Raw genomic sequence first — 15,421 nt, forward strand, 5'->3', positions numbered from 1 at the left:
AAAGGTATTTTGTGTCTGTGTGGTATTTTGCATCATCCCAAATTCATATGAGTGACTTTGGTTCAGCCACCCACACTGAACAGGGGCAGCGTTTCACCCCCAGAAATTAAACTCCAGCCATATACAATGACTTGCCTTTCTTAAAATACACAAAACACTAACTGCTTCCTAACCACTGCACATCATGTTCCCATACCTAGAACCATCTCCTGATTTCTGACCAGCTCATCTTTCCTTTGATCAATGCTTTCCTGTTCTTAAAGAAAAAAAAAAAAAACATTTTATCACTTGACTAGGATATCTGTATCTATAGAATCTATTTATATTCCTGTACCACTTGAACTTGCCCAATTTGTGGCATTTCTCACTCTGCAACAGTATCAGTTGATTTGTCTATTTTCCTAGGATTGTGAACCATTTATGGGAAGGACTGCTCATATGGCTTCATGTTTTTAGGCCTGGCACAATAATTTACATATGAAAAGATATAGTAAAGTTTGTGCAATGAACTTTAAATAGTGAGGCACAATGGCACCCAAGCAAGAAGAGTGGAATGAAAAAAAAAACCATCAACTTAGAATTTTCTGTCGAAGAAAATTATCCTGATCTGGGCACAGTGGTGCACACCTGTAATTCCAGTGGCTCAGGAAGCTGAGGAAGGCTCTCAAGTTCAAAGCCAGCCTCAGCAATAGCAAGGTGCTAGGCAACTCAGCAAGACCCTGTCTCTAAATAAAAAAAAAAAAAAAAGAAAGAAAGAAATCATCCTTCAAACATGAATAGGAGAGGCTGGGGTTGTGGCTCAGAGGTAGAGCACTCGCCTAGCACGTGTGAGGCCCTGGGTTTGATCTTCAGCACCACATAAAAATAAATAAATAAAATAAAGGTATTGTGTCCAACTACAACTAAAAAATAAAATATTTAAAAAAATGAATAGGAAAAATGCTTTCTCAAACAAAGAAAAACTAAGATAATTTATCAAGATGACTTACCCTGAATAAATTATTAAGAAGGAATTCTTCAGGAAGAAGAAAATTTCTATATGTAAAAAATGAATCTACATAAAGAAAGGAAGACAAGGAAGGAATATGAAAGTAAAATAAAAATATTTTGGTTCTTTTATTCTTAATTGATCTAAAAGATAAATGTTCATTTAAAGCAACAGTGATAACAATGTAGTGGCTGATTATAGCACATGGATAGGTGAACTGAATAACAGGAATGTCAACAAGAATGGGAAAGAGAAATTGGGAACACTCAGTTATAAGGCTTCCACACTGTGTATGAAGCAGTCTAGCACTTTCTTTAAGTGAACTTAGATTAGTTAAAAATAATATTGAAAATTCAGAGGCAACACTTAAAAAGTTTTAAAAAGAAGTATAAATTATATAATAAAACAGATTAAATGAAATCATATAAAAATTTCAATTAAGACCAAACAAAAAGGGGAAAACAAAAGCAAGTAGAACAAATGGAACAAAATAATTTAATTAGAAAGATGGTAGATATTATCCAACTGCATAAAAAATTAGAAGGGTAGCCCTGTGCTCATGGCATATGCCTATAATCCCAGCTACATGGGAGGCTGAGGCAGGAGCATAGCAAGTTCAAGGTCAGCCTCAGCAAATTAGCAAGGTTCTAAGCGACTTAGTGAGATCCTGTCTCAAAAAAATCACAACATAAAAAGGCTGGGGATGTGGCTCAGTGGATTTAATCAGTGGTACAAAAAATTACAAGGGTAAAATGTCTGAAAACCCCAATTAAAAGATAAGATTCGCAGAGGAGATGAGAAATCAAGACCTAATTATATGTGTCCACAAAAAAGCCCCACTTTAAACATAAACAGTTTAAAAAGAAAGGCATGTGTCAGTTGCATTGGCACATGCCTGTAATCCCAGTTATATGGGAGACTGAGGCAAGAGGATCACAAGTTGCAGGTCAGCCTCTGCGATTTAGTGAGATCCTGTCTCAAAAAATAAAAATGGGGCTGGGGTTGTGGCTCAGTGATAGAGTGCTTGTCTGGCATGCATGAGGCACTAGGTTCCATCCTCACAACCACATAAATGTAAAATAAAGATATTGTCTCCACCTAAAACTAAAAAAATAAATATTAAAAAATTTAAAAAAAAATTTTTTTTTAAATGGCTGGGAATATAGCTCAATTGTAAAGGGCCCTGAGTTCAATCCCAAGTACCACAAAATGGCGATGGGAATGGGAGTAACATCAACAAAAATGAAATAAGAGGGAACTCTTGAGTGTGGCCTGGCTAATGGTAAAGCACCCTGGTACCAACAACAACAACAACAACAAAATCCTGTCAGAATTAACTTTACAGAACTCTGGGAGACAAAAGTTATACCAAAGAAAATACCAGGAGAAAGTTGACTGAAACACTGTAGGAGATCTGGATGCCATTTTAACTAACCTATTCAGAATTCATAAAAATGACAAAAAGTCTGAGACATTATTAGAAATAATCCAAACAAAAGCTGTGTAAGGGCCTAACCAAGAAAACTTCTTCCATTTATAGAAGTTCATAAAAGTGAACTAAATGAGTAAATTTTCGGGCAGGGGGTAGCGGGGGTTACTGGGGACTGAACCCAGGAGAGCTTAACCACTGAGCCATATCCCCAATGCTTTATATTTTGTTATTTTGAGACAGGGTCTCACTAAGTTGCTTAGGACCTCACTAAGTTCCTGAAGCTAGCCTTGAACTTACAATCTTTCTGCCTCAGTCTCTAAAGTCAGTGGGATTATAGGTGTCTGCCTCCTGTACTCAACTTTTAAAAATAGGAAAAGGGGCTGGGGATGTGGCTCAAGAGGTAGCGCGCTCGCATGGCATGTGTGCGGCCCGGGTTCGATCCTCAGCACCACATACAAACAAAGATGTTGTGTCCGCCGAAAACTAATAAAATAAAATAAATTTAAAAAAAAAAAAAAAAAAAAAAAAAAAATAGGAAAAGTCAGGTTGGCAAAGATGCCCATTTTCCCTATATTATCTACAAGATTAATGTAATTCCAATCATAATTACCAAAAAAAATATATAAGTCAACTTGTTAAGCCAACCCTCAAATTTATTTAAGATGAAAGGGCTAGAGAAAATGAGATGAAAAAGAACAAGGTTAGAAAGCTACAAATGATTGCTTAAATTTAAAAACCTAAAAATAACTGGGCTGGGGTTGTAGCTCAGTGGTAGAGCACATGCCTGGCATGTGAGAGACATGGGTTCAATCCTCTTAAAAATAAAGTTATTATGTCCATATACAACTAAAAAAAATAAAAATAAAAATTAACAAATTTAAAAAAGTAACTAAAAGGAATATGGAAAGAACAAGGTGGTAGAGACATTAACAGAATAAACACAAGACTTCTCTTTGCCCTATGTTTTTTTTTTTTTTTAAGTTGTAGATGGGCACAATACTTTATTTTATTTATTTATGTGGTGCTTAGGTTATCAAACCCAGGATATTAAACATGTGAAACAAGCACTCTACCACTGAGCCACAACCCAAGCCCTCTCTTTGCTTTTTATATTTGTTTTATATATATATACTTTAATATAATTGATTTTTATATATTTGACTTTCTAACCATATAAATATTTTATATAATTATAAAACAAAAGCTATACCTAAAAAGCAAAAGCAAAATAAAACAAATAAAGTGAATCATTTATCAGTTTGTAGCTTAACCAAAGAGAAATTACTTCTAGTTATTTTAAAGCACAATAATTGGACTAAACTTCCCTAGAGGGATCTACCCTTATAACAATAGATCTATAAAGAAATGTGAGCCAGGCACGGTGACACAGGAGGCTGAGATAGGAGAATCACAAGTTCAAAGCCAGGCTCAGCAATTTGGCAAGGCCCTAAGCAACTTAGTGAGACTCTGTCTCTAAATAAAATACAAAAATGGGGCTGGGGATGTGGCTTAGTGGTTGAGTACCATTTTAACTAACTGACTCAGGTTAAATTCAATCCCTAGTACCAATTAAAAAAAAAAGTAAAATTAGTTTTAGTAGGAATGTTAAGTACTGATAAAGTTGTTCTGAAACTTTACTTTTTTGTACCAGGGATTGAACCCAGAGGCGCTTAACTGCTGTGTCACATCCCCAGTCCTTTTAAATTTTTTTTTTTTTTTAATTTTGAGATAGTGTCTTGCTAAGTTGCTGTGGGCCTTGCTAAATTGCTGAGGCTGGCTTTGAATTTGCAAACCTCCTGCCTGATTCTCTGGAGCTGCTGGGATTATAGGCATTCCCCACTAAACCTGGCCTGAAACTATCTATTTATACATACATATATGGATGGATAGGTAAGCAAATAAAAGATACAAAAACAATACCAAAGTTAAAATCCTGTAATTCTAAATTTTAAATAATAGAAAGAACAGTATGAACTCATGTCTATTTTGTTAAGAATATATTTCCTGCTATAAGATTAATGAACCCATGACAAGTGAAAAAAAGCCTATCCAAAAAGGTTACATGATTGTCTGACTTCATGCATTATGAAATGTTTGGAATATGCTAAAGAAATGTAAAGGGACAGAAGGCAGATTATGGTTGGTTAGGCTGGGTGGGAATGAGGGAATATTATGGGAATAACTGCTAATGAGTACAATGTCACTTTTAGCAGAGACAAAAAAAATGTTCTAAAATTTTATTGTGGTGATAGTTTCACAGCCCTGTGTGTGTATGTATGTATACATATGTGTGAATGTGTGTGTGTATATACACACACACATTCACACATATGTATATTTTTTAATGGAATTGTATACTTCATTTATTTAGGTACTGGAAATTGAAACCAAGGGAGCTCTACTGAGCTACATCCTCAGCTAGCTTGCTTGCTTATTTATTTATTTATCTCTATCCATCTATCTATTTATCTATCTATCTATTTATTTATTTATTTGTACCAGGGATTGAACTCAGGGGCACTTGACCACTGAGCCACACCCCCAGCCCTATTTTGTATTTTATTTAGAGACAGGATCTCACTGAATTGCATAGCACCTCACTTTTGCTGAGGCTGAATTTGAACTTGTGATCCTCCTGCCTCAGGCTCCCAAGCCACTGGGATCGTAGGCATGCCATATCGTGCCCCACTTTTATTTTATTTTTTATTGATTAAAAAAAATAACAGCGGAATGCATTACAATTCTTATTACACATATATGATACAATTTTTAATATCTCTGTTTGTATATAAAGTGTGTTGACACCCAATTTGTGTCTTCATACTTGTACTTTGGATAATGATGTGTATTACATTCCACCATCCTTGCTAATCCCCTGCCCCCTCCCTTTCCCTCCCACCTCTCTGCCCTATCTAGAATTCATTAATTCCCACTTTTATTTTTTTATTTTGAGACAGAGTCTTGGAATTGTCTACTTTAAATGGGTAAAATGTGTATGAATTATATCTTAATTGAACTGTTAAAAAAAAAAAAAAGAAAATATTTCTTAGCTCTGTTCACGCAAGCACACAAAAATTAGAAATAATAGTAAGGGGCTGGGGTTGTGGCTCAAGTGGTAGCACGCTCACCTGGCATGCGTGTGGCCCAGGTTCCATCCTCAGCACCACATACAAACAAAGAGGTTGTGTCTGCCTAAAAACTAAAAAATAAATATTAAAAAATTCTCTCTCTCTCTCTAAAAAAAAAATAATAATAGTAATAAGCACTACAATTGTGGGTTTTTAAATTTTCTTTCTTTTTTTTTTTTAGTTCTGGAAAAAAAAGACACAATACCTTCATTTTATTTATTCTTTTTTGTTGTTGTTGTTTTTTAACGTGATGTTGAGGATTGAGCCTAGTGCCTCACACATGCCAGGCAAGTGGTCTACCACTGAACAATAACCCAAGCCCTATAACTGTGGTCTTAAAATACCATTTCCTACTAAAAGGAATCAAGGTACCTCACAAAAAACTGACTTCATGCCTCAGGCAGTAAATGTTCCAAATGATCCAGGGTCTCCTATCATAACAGAAATGTAGGACACTAGGCTAGAGTTGTAGCTCAGTGGTATAGCACTTGCCTAGCATGTTTGAGGCAGTTGGTTCAATTCTCAGCACTGCAAATAAATAAAATAAAGGTACACTGACAACTAAAAATATGTGTGTGTGTGTGTGTCAAAAAGAAAATAAATGCAGGACACTATCAAAGACTACTGGGGATGTTTTCAAAGGACTCAGAAGCTATTCTGAAGAGTGAACAAAGATGAGGAATATGAGCTTCAAAACAAAAGTAACTGTGGGGCTGGGGTTGTGGCTCAGCGGTACAGCACTTGCCTTGCATGTGTGAGGCACTGGGTTTGATTCTCAGCACTGCATAAAAATAAATAAACAAAATAAAGGTATTGTGTCCACCTACAAATATATATATATATATATATATATATATATATATATATATATATATGAAAGTAACTGTAAATATTTGAAACCACATAAAAGATGTTAAAATTGATGAATATATAATGGTAATAATAAGACTAAGAGATGAGAGGAACAAATTCAATATCCCAAAACCCTACAAATAGAAAGAATCCATTTATTCTCTCTTGCACATACAGTGCAGAAGAGTGAGTAAAAGCTGATGAAGGAAATTTATTTCTTAGGAAATTTTTCTGACAATTAAATGAACCAGGAATAACAACTCAAATATCCCTGGATTATTGCAATAGTTTCCTAACTAGTCTCTCTGCTTCTTGCCTTTCTCCCTCTCTACCCTTTCTTCATTCTTTCTCTAGTAGTCCATTCTCACCAGAGCAGACAAAGCACTACTCATAAAGTGTAAACAGATAATGTAACTCCCATGCACAACTCTCCAACAGCTTCCCATCAAAGCCAAAATCACTACTACATTCCATAGGCCAAACCTGATCTGCCCTCCTCTCCACTTAGATTTCATCTCTCTTTTCCCCCAACTCTCCCCACTTCATTTGCTTTATTTAAACCACAAGCATGTTGCCACCTCAGGATTTTTATAACTCTTATTCCCTTTGCATGTGATAACCTTTCTACAGTTATACACATAAATTATTCCTTTACATCTTTATTACTATCTTTTTAAGATGCTTTCTCTGACTGCCCCATCTAAAACACTAATTCCCATCTCTAATTCTAAATATGCTCCCACATTATATTTTCTCTTAGCATTTTTCACCATTTAATAAATTTTATATTTAATTTACTTACCTTGTTTATTATCTGGCCCACAACAGCGTAAGTACCATGGTATCAGGAGGTTTGTCTCTTGTTCACACTTATATCCCAAGCACCTAGGATTTGTGCCTGCTACACAGCCAGCATTCAATACATGGTGAGTCTATGAATACTCCTTAATGCAAGAACAACTCTGGAAAAGAAATTTGAAAAGAGAACACTACTTCAGAAAACATATAATTCACACACAAACAAAGATTTTTAAAAATGCTTGACTTCGGTAGTAATCAAATATGCGAAAATTAAATTTCTATAGCAAAATAAAATTGTAACTATGAGGTTAACAAAGATTACTATTATTTATAATATCTATTGTTATCATGAGTGTGATAACAATAGATATTATATTATCATAGACAATATAATATCTATTGTTATCACAATAATAATGACAATAATAATGCATATTATTGGACTCTTACATTGGGAATAATTGGAGAGATTTAGGAATTCTTTGGGACATATATTTTGATCTATTAATTCCACTTCTAGGAAACTACCCACCCCCTCAAAAAAATAATGAATAAAAAAGAGCTCTGGGCTGGGGTTGTGGCTCAGCGGTAGATAGCTCGCCTAGCACGTGAGGCCCTGGGTTCGATCCTCAGCAACACATAAAAACAAACAAACAAAATAAAAGCATTGTGTACAACTAAAAAATAAATATTTTAAAAAAATAAAAAGAGCACTCTGAAGCTGGGTGCAGTGGCCCATGCCTGTAATTCCAGGGGCTCGGGAGGCTGAGGCAGGAGGATCCCAAGTTGGAAGCCAGCCTCAGCAACAGTGGGGCTCAGTGAGACCCTGTCTCTAAATAAAATACAAAAAAGGGCTGGGGATGTGGCTCAGAAGTTGAGTGCCCCCGAGGAGTTTAATCCTTGGAACCAAAAAAAATAAAAACCCACTATGAAATGTGCCAAATAGTTCCTAATAAGCAAAGTGTTGATAACACTTTGCAATAAGTTAAAAGATCCAACCTACCCAACAGGGATAAATGTATTGAAAGATATTAAAAAAAAAAAACTAAAATGAAGGCATAAATTTGTAATAGTTTAATGTAAAGACACTAATTATGTATTGTTAAATGAGAAAGTAGGTTATAGAATATGTGTAAGTTAGCTTGCAATATTTAAGTCATTATGCACATATGTAAAAAGAGAAATGCATGCCTATGTATTCACAAAGGGTAGGGTAAAAAGATGGTTAATAAATGTTGGCAGTGGTAGTGAAGCTGGTAGAATTATGAATGATTTTTATTCTCTGAGGTTTTCTGTATTCTGCGATTTGGGGAGTGGAGGGGAGTAAGGAAAATGAATTTCGCACGTACATAAATCACCTAATATATGAAAACAAGGCTAAAAATAATAAAATATTCAAGTGTTGGGGCTATTGATGTTTCATATAGAAATACACTTCCAATTACCAAAACGAAACAAATGCAGCACCCGTTCAGTCTCATCTACCGACAAAACCCGACCCTACCTTCCGTCCTCGCAGTGTCTCATTCACTCTCGATCCCACAGTCACGCATGTTCGCAGCCACGATCACAACTAAACATAAAAGGGAAAGCGCAATGCCAATCACAGCACGCCATGCGGTCACGGTCCTTCACACGCCACTGCCACGGTCCCAGGGAACCAACCACACAGGCATCGCCCCTCACCGCGTTCCTCTTCCAACGACACCTGCGCGGGTCCGCAGGCCCCTACTCCCACCCAGCACAAAGAGTCCCAGGCTCCATGCTCCAGGGTTTCCGAGGACTCACCACCCAGCCCACTGACACAGGCCGCGAGTCCACTCTCCGGCGCCGCCCAAGTGGCACGGCCCGCGAGGGCTATCATAGGGAGCCACCTAGGTCGGCGGTGGCGGTGGCAGTGGCGGAGAGCAACACTAGGCCAGATCCGTTAGATACCGGGTAACACTTCCCAGAGGACCCCGCGGCTCACCCCTGCAGGACTGGTCTTCCTATTTACAAGCTGTGTGAATGCAAACGGCGGCATTTAAGGGCACGCGGCTCCGCGCCAGAGGATCATCTTGAGGTTTTGTGGGAGCTGCCTCCCTTGAAACCCATTTTTAAGAGCCTGGGAGCGCAACTTGATACTGAGAAGAATCTGAAGAGGTCCGCCGCTTTCTTACTGGGGACTACAGCTCCCAGAAACCTTCCCGGCACAACACTAGTTTCTGTAAAAAGGCACTTCCTCTTTACGTCGGCTGGATCGGCCGATTGAAGGCGTTAGGCTATGTGGTCCGTGAGAGTCCCGCAGCTCAGTCAGTTTAGTTCCGTCTGGTGGGGGCTCCGCCCTAGACTGATATGCTCCTTTGAGGTGAAGGTGGGGAAAGATTAAAGGTTCTTGGAGGCCCGGTCGGTCTGAACGTCAAGCTTCCAGCGGCACTGTGAAGAAGTGATGTAATATGACTGTGTTTGTGTGAAACTTCGGCCACAGAATTTGGAGTTTGGTGAATTTTGAGATTGTGTGTATGTGATTGTGTGTGTGTGACGCAATGGTCGCGTCATGTGTTCTCGTCACTGACCTGCAACATGATCGGAAACGGCATTTTGTTTTCTTTTTCTTCCCGCGATCCCGGTGCTGGAGGTTGAACCCAGGGCCTCACACAATGGTAGGCATGCGCTCTACTGCTGAACTACATTCCTAGTCCTTTATAGTTTTATTTTTACCCAGGATCTTACTAATTTTGCCCAGGCTGGCCTCGAACTTGGGATCCTCCTGCCCCAGCTTTCTCAGTAGCTGGTATTACAGGCATGCTCCACCTAACTCGGCTGAAATGATATACATTGGTCTATTCTTTCCGAAATCCTGGATTGTATCTGTGACAGTGTTACTGGACTGATGACCTGAAATTGTGCATGATTGATGGAGTAGTGTCTCCAGACTATTTGGATTCTAAACAGACTCAGCCATTTACCAGCAGTGTGACTTTGGACTAACTGGTTAAATTCTCTGCCTTTGTTCTTAATAGTCTTAATTAAGAGAAAATAGTAACTCCCTCAAAGGATTTCAGTGAGAATTGAAAGGGTTCATTCGGGTAAAGCTGTTTCCAAGAGTGACAGTTCAAGTATAACAGTTTTTATCTGAGGCCAGAGATTTACAGATCTCATCAGGAGTTTAGATCAAATCAGAAGTTTAGACTTCAGTCAAAAACGCAAAGTAGGCTCTTTGAGAAGAAAAGAGGCTCAAATATCAGGAATTCTCATTTTCCCCAATCGAGATTTTACACTGGAACTCCTACATAAGCCTAATGAACTTTAGAACATACAGTACTTCCAGTCCAAAGTGCTCCTCAGTATGCTGCTGTGAACTTGGGGAAGAATGGAGTCCCACACAGTAGAGAGCCTGACCTTTCTCTTTCACAATAAGGAACAAAATGGTTTTAATCTCTCTTTTAATGCAGGTGGTTGGATGTGGAGCACACCCTCTGAGTTGTTTTGTGGGACAGTTATAAGTGAAGACCTGGTGTCTCATGACTCCTACTTCCTTCCTCAGCTCTGCTTTTCTCCAAGAAAAGTGTTAGGGTTTCCTATTTTTCTGTTTCATTTTTTTTTAATTAAATTAATACCATTAAGACCTGCTTGTATTTCAGGACATAACATTTCCTATATTTTTAAAAATGTAATATTGTTTATTTAACTTCAAAAACATTTCAGCATTCTAAACATACAAAAAAAATAACAACATTGCAAATTGCATTTAAGTACAGAAGGTTCTTGAACTTTCATTGATGCAGTGGCTCTTTGCTTTGCTGACAATGAAGAGTTCTACAGTTTGTTTGAAAACAAAGTTTAAAATCTACTGTACTTAACTAAAAAAAATTTAAATACTTCTCATGCCAGCTGACCCCCCCTTTTTCTACAACTAACAAAGGCAGCAGATTGCTATATCACTACATACAAAAATAAAACAACATGAAGCTAAATGGATGCCCACCACAGTGTCAACAGGTCCAGCCTCACAGTGCACATCCTGAGCTATGGCCCCTCCAAAAGGCATCTTCCCGCACAGCCTCAACGCTAGGCAAGGAGCATCAAGAGTTTGTCTTGGTTGTTTTGTTCTTTTTACAGACTATAGATACATACAGTTGGTAACTGAGGACTTCTAACCAATAACCATATAGTTAACACCACCTTACAAATTTTTTAAAAAGTGCCAGAAACATCTTCAAATGCCTTGTCAAACCAACAGCAAAATGCATAGAGTGAGGAGAACCCGAGAGTGCCTTTTCATTTTAAAAATGTTTGGAAATATGTACAACTTTGATACAGTTTTAGGGTGCTCTGGACCCCAGGGCCACTTCATGTAAACCACTGACAATTTCTAGAGCACTTTGAGAGACTACTATCGTGATCAAATTCTGTAATTAAACCTAATGAGAATAACAGACACATCTCACATAAGATGTGTCAATCATGGTGCTCCCCTACTCTAAGGAGATGGATAAAGTTTTTTATTCATCCTCCTTCTCCTCCTCTTACACATTTTTCCAGGCAACTTTAGCAGGACCCTTTGAGCCATCAAACTTTCCTTTAGACTTATAGTCAGCAACATCCTTCTCGTATTTCTCCTTCAGCTTTGTGGCCTTAGTGATGTATGGCTGCTTTTTGCTGTCACTTAAGTTATTCCACATCTCACCCAGCTTTTTTGCCACATCTCCAATGGAGATACCAGGATTTGTGGACTTGATCTTGGGGCGGAAATCTGAACAGAACAGGAAGAATCCAGACGGTGGTCTTTTGAAGGCATTGGGGTCCTTTTTCTTCTTGCCTCCCTTAGCTGGTTCATAATCCTTCATTTCCCGATTATAGCATACTTTATCCACCTTTGCCATTTCATCAAATTTAGATCTCTCTTTCCCAGACATTGTCTTCCACCTCTCAGAGTACTACTTGGAAAATTCAACAACATTGACAGGAACTTCTGGATTTTTCTTCTTCTTCTTTTTTTTTTTTTTCCAAAACTTTTTAAGTTCTGGTTGGACACAATATCTTTATTTTATTTATTTTTATGTGGTGCTGAGGATCAAACCCAGTGCCTCGCAAGGGCTAGGCTAGCGCTCTACTGCTGAGCCACAACCCCAGCCCCTGTGGGTTTTTCTTCTTATGTTTTTCTTCTTATGTTCTTCTCTCAAAGTCTGCACAAAGAAGGCGTAAGCAGACATCTTGCCCTTTGGTTTCTTGGGGTCACCTTTAGCCATGCTGACTAGTCTGGGCATCACAGGGCACAATGGGTGGCTCAGCGCTCCCCAGCCTCATGCTAGCTGTCTCCATGAGAGCCGCCTGACATTTCCTATATTTTAAAACTTGGGGCAGATAGTGATTCATTTTGGAGTTTGTTCCCTGTCCTTCCTATACCCAGTTTGCTGTGGGCACTGTTCTTAAGCTTAGGAACATTCCTTCTGGTATATCATGGTTTATACAACACAGCCTGATGTTTCAGATTCCTTTTTAAAAAAAAAAATTGTCCTAAATCATATTTTATGGCCGGGCACAGTGATACACGCCTGTAATCTGGGCGATTCCACAGACTGAAGCAGGAGGATCACAAGTTCAAAGCTAGCCCCAGCAACTTATCAAGGCCCTAAGCAACTTAGCAAAACCCTGTCTCAAAATAAAACATAAAAAGGACTAGGATATGGCTCAGTGGTTAAGCACCCTGGGTTATTTATACCTGGTATCAAAAAATAAAAATCATACTTTATGGAATTTCCCTTGAATATATATGTTTCAGCATACGTACAGTTATTTCCATAGTCTCATTTCTGAAAATGGATTCTTTAGCTCAAATATTAGAAATCTAGGAAAGTCAAAGACCTGTGTCAGGAGATTTTAGATGCATTCAAAAGTAAAGTAGACACATTTGCTTTCTGAAATTATTATAGCCCAGTAAGAAAATGAAATGTAAAAATACCCTGGAAATTTACTCCGAATGCACAAGAGTAAAAGTTTATTTTGCTTCAACTACTATTTGAAGACCTTTCGGGAGCTGCTCTAGATGCGGATGACCTTCAATTCCTGATCCTGGGGGTTCTGACCAATTACTACATTTCGTAGTGACTTGGGCATTGTCCCAGCTCTGATAGCAAGGCGTACGTGTGCCCACTGGGGTTGAGCTACACTCACCTATTCCTTTTGTAATCCTACCCCTTGCCTCATTTGAATGGCTTCTCCCCAATAATAATAAAAAAGGGGTTCAGCAGTGCTCTCTCTTTTTTTCACGGACCCCTAAGGTCAGAGGAGCCATCACAAGACCCAATAGAACAGTACCCCACTTCCAAAAGATAGTGTTTCTGAGCTAGATGTTCACCTGAGTCCTTAGTTGGGAGAGCCCTGCACCCAAGGACACCATAAAAAAAAGTCCAAAAGGGGTTGGGGTTGTGGCTTGGTGGTAGAATGCTTGCCTAGCATGTGTGAGGCATTGGGTACAATTCTCAGCACCACATATAATTAAATTAATAAAATAATGTCCATCAACATCTAAAAAAAAGTTTAAAAAAAAAAGTCCAAAAGTCAGAGGCTTAAACTTCATTTTCCCAACAAGCTTCTTCAAGGATTATTTTTTGTTCATTGTTCTCTAGAAATTCTGTGGGTTTAACTGGATTAAGATGGGGGAAAGCAAAGTGCTATGGGAAACAAGAATATCCTCACTCCTGGGGTGCTCTTTGTCTATGGGTGGTAAATAGAAGCAAAGCTATTATCTTTCTAATTTTATTACTACATTTCCTCTTTATACTGCTCTATTTCATGAACATAAGCTTAATCCTTTCTTAATTCTAGTGGTGGAATACAATTTTCTTCTCTATATATAACTGATTCTTCTATTATACCTTTATTTTTCCTATCATTCCTATTTTTAAAAAACATTTTTTAGTTGTAGCCCAGAATGGTGGCGCACATGCATGTAATCCCAGTGGCTTGGGAGGCTGAGGTAGGAGGATCACAAGTTCAAAGCAAGCCTCAACAAAAACAAGGTGCTAAGCAACTCAGTGAGACCCTGTCTCTAAAATATAATACACAAGAGGGCTGGGGATGTGGCTCAGTGGTATAGTGCCCCTGAGTTCAGTCCTTGCTACCAAAAAAAAATTTTTTTTTAGTTATAGATGGACAAATTACCTTTATTTTATTTATTTATTTTTATGTTCTGTTGAGGATTGAACCCAGGCCTTACATATGCTAGGCAAGTGCTCTACCACTGAGCCACAACCCCTGCCATTCCTATTTTATGTAGAAGGTGGTATACTATATACACTGTTTTGGACCTTCCTTTCTTTTCACATTAGTAATACATCCTGGAGTTCTTTGCACATAAGTAGATAGAATATCCCCTTCTAATAAAAAATAAGTGAATAATACTCCATTGTAGAGATATGTCATAGTTTATTTAAATGTTCCCTTATTAGTGGATACGTGGGTTATTTTGAAGATTTCCCCGATTCTTTAAAACCATTCCATAGCTGTTACTATGGTGATTCTTTATTCTCTTCCAGGTAGCCTCTCTCATCCTTTAGAAGACTGAACATGGCTTCTTCATGTGATAACAGTGGCAGGGGGATCACAAGTTCAAGGTCAGCCCCAACAAGCTATCGAGGTCCTAAGCAATATAGCAAGACCCTGTCTCAAACAAAAAATAAAAAGGGTTGGGGACTTAGCTCAGTGGTAAAATACCCCTGGGTTCAATTCCTAGAAAAAAAAAGGGGGGGTGCTAAAAGGCTTAATTCATTGGAACCCATTAGCATATCAATGCATTACCCTCGGAATGTGTTACTGTTAATTTTCACAACATTATTTGGGCAAAATTGTATTCACTTCTTTGGGATATATACTAAGAGTAGGATTACTATATCATATGGCCACATGTCAAATTTCACTAGATACTGTCTAACAGTGTCCCAGAATGGTTCTACCAAGTAAAATTCCTATTAATAGTGTATGAGGATTCTGGTACCCTATATGGTTGCTAAATCTGATATTATCCTTTTTGCATATGTGATGGTTGTGTGGTATTATTACAAGTTGGGTTTTTTAAATATTTATTTATTAGTTTTAGGTAGACACAATATCTTTATTTTACATTTATGTAGTGCTGAAGATCGAACCCTAGGCGAGCACTCTGCCACTGAGCCACAACCCCAGCCCTATAAGTTGGTTTTAATTTGCATTCCCTTGATTAGCTTTACATAGTTTTAT

General features: G+C 38.0%; 1 protein-coding gene and 1 pseudogene across 15 annotated transcripts in view; both read right to left on the bottom strand.

The window, feature by feature from the left end:
* LOC124089938 (zinc finger protein 569) overlaps positions 1-15,421 on the bottom strand; it is a 71,953-nt gene that overhangs the window by 48,234 nt on the left and 8,298 nt on the right. For 5 of the 15 annotated variants that reach the window (XM_058577621.1, XM_046440214.2, XM_046440210.2 and 2 more), the window contains exons 1-2: positions 9,171-9,395; positions 7,203-7,362 (exon numbers count right to left, since the gene is read on the bottom strand). The gene's annotated coding sequence lies outside the window, so the exon portion shown is untranslated. Of the gene's footprint in view, positions 1-5,548; positions 5,620-7,202; positions 7,363-8,705; positions 8,775-8,887; positions 9,148-9,170; positions 9,397-15,421 lie in introns of those variants that run through there. The other 10 variants (XM_058577630.1, XM_058577628.1, XM_046440211.2 and 7 more) reach the window with 7 other exon arrangements.
* LOC124089950 (high mobility group protein B3-like) lies at positions 11,686-12,432 on the bottom strand (annotated as a pseudogene).

This window comes from Marmota monax, unplaced genomic scaffold (assembly GCF_021218885.2).
Source record: "Marmota monax isolate L192 unplaced genomic scaffold, Marmota_monax_Labrador192_F-V1.1 WCK01_AAM20220418_F8-fsc00228, whole genome shotgun sequence".
Classification (NCBI taxonomy): Eukaryota; Metazoa; Chordata; class Mammalia; order Rodentia; family Sciuridae; genus Marmota; species Marmota monax.